This window comes from Osmia bicornis, unplaced genomic scaffold (assembly GCF_907164935.1).
Source record: "Osmia bicornis bicornis unplaced genomic scaffold, iOsmBic2.1, whole genome shotgun sequence".
NCBI lineage: Eukaryota > Metazoa > Arthropoda > Insecta > Hymenoptera > Megachilidae > Osmia > Osmia bicornis.
In genome coordinates this window covers 1,862,119-1,868,000 of record NW_025791458.1, presented here as the reverse complement: position 1 = coordinate 1,868,000, position 5,882 = coordinate 1,862,119, and positions in this window count along the sequence as shown.

The following is a 5,882-nucleotide window of genomic DNA, read 5'->3' as shown; positions in this document are numbered from 1 at the left end:
AACTGTACATAAAATTCTATGCCATGGAGAATATATATATTATTGGTTCCCATATTTTGCCAATTGGAGAATTATCCGAAGAAGCACAGGAGGCCAATCACAAAGAATACCGAAGACTAATTGTAAGACTCAATGATCCATTAATATCGTCTTTAAAGGTACGAATACACGAGAGAGTAAAAATGGTAGAGCTCTACGGGAGAGAGAGATTTGCTCTACCATACGCGTGTACACGAGACTGTGCCTCTACCATAAATTCGCTCTACCTGAGAGCCGTAGAGAAATTTTGGGTAGAGCACTACATTAGCGCTCTACAGCTCTATGTACACGAGAGTAGGCTGGTAGATATATGATAGACCCTACCAGGTAGAGAAGCGTTGAAGTAAGTACATTTAGTATGCTTCCAATTTTTGCGAAGTACAGTAGCAACATGAGTTCTGAGCAAGTGAAAGTCGCAGGAGTTAGTGTTGTTTATTTATTAAGCAAAAAAAAGTAGCAAAATCGAAAATGTTGGGTGCGTGAGTGGATACAAAGAAGAGAACAATTTAGATGTTATCGACAATTAATAAATGAATTGAAGGATGAGGACCCAAATACGTACAAGGGGGTGTTATAAAATGCACTACGGGGCAAGATACTTATTACTACCTATTAAAATCTCTTTGAGGGATTAAGTCTATGGCAGGTACTTACAAATATTTAAAATAGTATTCAAAATGATCAAAAACTTTGTTTTATAATAAGCACTCAGTCAACCCTCCCGCTGCTTCTACAGCTCAAAATAAAAAATATAAAAATAAAATAAAAACATATAAATATATTTATATGTATAACAAATCTTAGCATTCTATGTTTAATAGTTCCTTTCCTACACATTCTTAAAAATTCGTTAGCTATATCAAAATAAAGCGCATGAAACTAGGTAGAGCTCTACCAACTCTATCCATCTCGATGCATAGAGACGTAGAGACGATGTAGAGACAAAAATTTCTTGACTGGGACTGTTTACACGGTAGAGAAATCTCCACAAAAAGGCTCTCAGGTAGAGAGACCGTAGATCTCTACGGTGCAGCTCTACAGGGTGTGTACACGTCTCTACGTGTCTCTACCGAGAGTTTTCTCTACACTCTACCATTTTTTCTCTCTCGTGTACACTTAGCTTAAGGGGGTAAACACGGCACGTGACGTCGGTATTACAATAGTTTTTTCGTTGGTCCTGGTGGAGCCACTTGCGTGTTTTGTTACGAACTTGAAAGGTTTAATTCATAGCTAGCGTGCGCGCAACACGATCTAGGAAGGCAACAGCGCCTCAAGTATTTTTTATCCGACTTCGAAAAGGAGGAGGATACTCAATTCGATGTGTATATTTTTTTTTTTTTTTTATATATGTTCACCGATTACGCCGAGACGGATGGACCAATCGGAACGAAACTTTTTGCGTCTTGTAGGATATGTCTTCCGATTGGCCCCGTTATAAAAACATTTCGCATTTTTTTATTCCGAACGGTTTTTATTGCAAAAAAACGGGAAGTTTCTAATCTCAACATAGAATGACTTAACTGATCCTTTAATATATTGTCGGGGGCATGATTCTGAACCTGTTTTTCATTATGCATAATTAACGGAAAGATTTAGTTTCCGAGATATTCGTAAAAAACTATTGTTACTACTACATTGAATTCTACGTATGCCTAGGTGTCTTTACCGGTGTATGAGTCAGCATGCAGTCGCCGACTCTCTACTGTTTCTTGTATACATGTATACTCTCCAAGGCATGAACCGATTGCGATGAAACCTTTCACATTTCCGCGATATCTCACTTGCAAAAATTTATGCAATTTGGTATTGTTAATAACTATTGTTATAACTTGTATGGAACTTGTTATCGCTAAAAACTATCGTTGTTGCAATTAACCAATAAGAACGGTAAACCACCTTACGGCATCCTACAAATACTGCTCGTTCCACTAAAAAGTGTGAAATAAAATAATTTTTAACAAAAAATACAACCGACTTCGAAATGCACTAAAAAGTATGAAATAATTTCTACTTCATTTATACAAATACTCAACAGCTATTAATCAAACCTATTTACTCGTTAAATAGTATACTAAATACATTTCAACCTTTTCGGAGGCGGCGCAAAATTAAAAATACCCGAATATACGATGCTGCCAATAATGATTTGATAGGTTGTCGACGCCTGAATCTTCCTAGTAGAAGAAAAGTTTTTAATTTTACGCCGCCTCCGAAAAGGTTGAAATGTATTTAGTATACTATTTAACGAGTAAATAGGTTTGATTAATAGCTGTTGGGTATTTGTATAAATGAAGTAGAAATTATTTCATACTTTTTAGTGCATTTCGAAGTCGGTTGTATTTTTTGTTAAAAATTATTTTTTCCAAACACATTCAAACGCTCATCTCGCCAAAGGCATCGCGACGATACGCCTGAAGAACGAAAGCGAAACATTGGCGCGCGTTTAGAGTGAGATGTACGGTGATCATGCTATCCTTCTTTCAACCCAAATGGTAGAATTGTCCCGCTCCGATAAATTCTGACTGACGAAACGCGTGGGTTTTACATAGTGCACCGTAGCACTTCTCGCTGCTGAAAAATATATGCCTGCACTGAGGAACCGAAGGAACGTGCAATCTGAGAATTATTTTTAGAAAAAGTTATTAACTTTTTTAAATAAATGTTTCTTAATTAATAAAAGCATACAGGATACGTCATGCAATTGGGACGGGTTATATCTTGAATTTGGTAAGAGATAGGAAAAAGCTGTTTATGTAAAAGTTCAATGCTATGATAATGTCTATTTTTCTGTGATTTCATTTTCTTCGTGAATGGAACGATGCACTCAAAAAATGCAAATCCACTTTTTATTTAAATGGAATTGCATTTTTTTTTTACTTGTGTCAACTCCTTGAAACATTCTGCATAAAAAAGTACTATGGTACTATCAGAATTAACCACTTGCGGTGGAAAGACGTGCCACGCACGTCGACACGCTTTTGTTACCGGAACGCCAGCGACGTGTTACGCACGTCGTTGGGCGATTGTTACAGAAAGATAAATGACGTGCGTGGCACGTCCACCCGAGAATTTCTTTGCACCGCAAGTGGTTAATAAATGGAGGGACCTCCCGTCTATACAGTAAAAGTTGAATATGTGCAACAGAGACAGAGAACCAGACGTTGCATATATCAGCCGTCGCGTCGTGTCGAATCTCGGATTATATGCGATGGCCAGCCAAGCGTGAACGTAGAAAGGGACAGACAGTGGAGGAGACAGAGAGAGGTCCAATGATCAAAGAAAAGAGCCGAAACGTATCGGTGTGACTAATACTAATTCAATTATAAAACTTTTTTATTTTTGACTGTTTTTTACTGAAACTTTTACTAGGGTATTGGTGAAATTTGTCTAATGAAAATGATACCAAACACGATATAGTTTGAATGGGGCGAGGTTTGTTACGGGGCGCTGTGAAAAATCCAGGCGGGCGGCAGTCAAATCTTAGCGAAAAGGGACAAACTTAACATTCAGAATGAGAGAAGGACAGCATGACTGTAGTGCGTCTCACTCAGCGTTCGGGCGATGTTGCCTTTTTCGCTTGTCTTCGCAGCACACTTCGAGTGACGTAATCAAGCTAACGCTTGATTCTGACTACGATTCCAAATCGGCAGCCTTTCTACTTAGACGCCACCTTATAACTACTAGCTGAATTAAATTTGTTAGATTATCTGTCTTTTTTGTCTAAGCAAAAATGAATTGTGGAGTTGAGGGACACTGGGTGCATTGTATGGAAAAGGTCCAACCTTGTAACCAAAGTCAATGGGCCTCTGGCCGTATCTAAATTTATAGGCCTGAGTAATAAACACGTTGCAGACCCAGGCCGTTATTTTTCTTTCTAAAGTGGGCGCCGGATTTTCTGCGTTGCATTCGTAGAAAGCCTCACTTCTTAGTTCAGCTTTCATGAGACAAGACGTCCTTCCAGGCTTACAATAAAGTCCAATTTTTGATTTAAAATAAAGTGAGTTTTATTGAGTTCAAACCTCATCATCTAATAGGTTATGGGCCCAGAAACGTTTTCTAAACACTGGTGTTTTTTCTAAAACTTTTAAATAATAATAAAAACAATATAATTATAATATAGTGTAATATAAATTTATAAGGTGATAATATAAGTGACTCAAAACACTAAAGTGATTGAAACGTATAGTGTATAAGTTTTTGTTCTTATTTAGTACTTGTTTTAAGATAAAAATGGAAAACATTCAAGTGAAAAGAAACATTAAACCATTTGACGGTGAACGCTACAGTGTATGGAAACTCAGAGTGCATGCTCTAATGAGTGAGTTAGATGTGATTGGTGCGATCGATGAAGTGATCCCAGAACAATTAACGATTGACAGGATCAAAAAGGAAAGAATCGCGAAAAATGTTATTGTGGAGCATTTGTCTGACTCTTTCCTTGGTTTTGTAAAGACTGGAATGACAGCTAAGGAAGTATTGCAGAGTTTAGATGCTATCTACGAGAGGAAAAGTTTAGCTACGCAATTAGCATTGCAGAAAAAGTTATTAACTTTAAAACTACAAGGTGATACACCATTAGTAAAACATTTTGTGATTTTTGACGATTTAATAACCGAATTTAAAATAAAGTGAGTTTTATTGAGTTCAAACCCCATAATCTAATAAAATTTGTCACGTGACTTGCTCTGTAATATCTAGATAATGGCGGAACTCGTCTTTGGGAATGTTTTTACGGGAATCGGTCATTCGTCCTTATATGAGAAGATCTTGAGCTGAGTAAGGGCTCATTCGAAAGAGGAAGGTTCAATGAAGGGGGCTCAACAAATCGTTTTAGTCACAAAACTCTTATAGTTACCTAAAATATACTTGGATTCAGTGGGCGTATTTTCTCGATTTTTCCTCTACTTTGGACACTCATATTATTAGATATCAACACAATCTCGTTAAACCATCGGTTGAGACCCCTGCATTGGACCTTCCTCTTTCGAATGAGCCCTTATTCAGCTCAAGCTCGTGTAATAATAATCTGCTGAATAATTGAGCCTCGATCTGCTGTGTTTGCTACGACTGCTTCATAATTGTTTGGAAAACAATTGGTAATAGTAATTATTGCCTGAACAACAGCCTGTTATATCAAAGCACGATATAACAAGCTGTTGTCCAGGCAACATATCAAAGTACGATCGTAGTGAGAAAGTTAAACATTTTTATTCTTAATTGAAATGTTCTTCGATTACAACTGATGGCGCAAGAAATATGACGGGTTTGAAGATAGGATTCGCAGGTCAATTAAAGCAGCGAAACAGTAACATTCCTGTTATACACTGTATAATTCATCAGGAAGCATTAAGTGGCAAAGTTGTACAATTATCAACAACTATGGCCACTGTGTCTAAAATAATAAACCTAATTAAAGGTGGACACAAATTCCTGACTCATAGGAAATTTCAATTATTTCTGCAGGAACATAATGCTGTTCACACAGATGTTCCGCTCCATTGCCCAATACGTTGGCTTAGTGCTGCAAAATGTTTGGAAACATTTTTTTCGATAAGAAAAGAGATTTTACTTTTTTTACAAGAGGGAAACAACCCACAATATCAGGAATACATATCTCATTTGGAAGATATTACATTTCTTTCCGAACTTGCCTTTATTACAGATATAACTAATCAACTTAGGCTTCTCAATTTAAAGTTACAAAGAACAAATCAAAGTATTTCGCAATTAGTTAGTCATGTTGATTCTTTCCGAAGAAAATTACAGTTATTCAAATCTCATTTAAATAATGATGTTTTTCGTTTTTTTCCGTCATGCGAGATTCTTCTCAAAGAATATGGCAA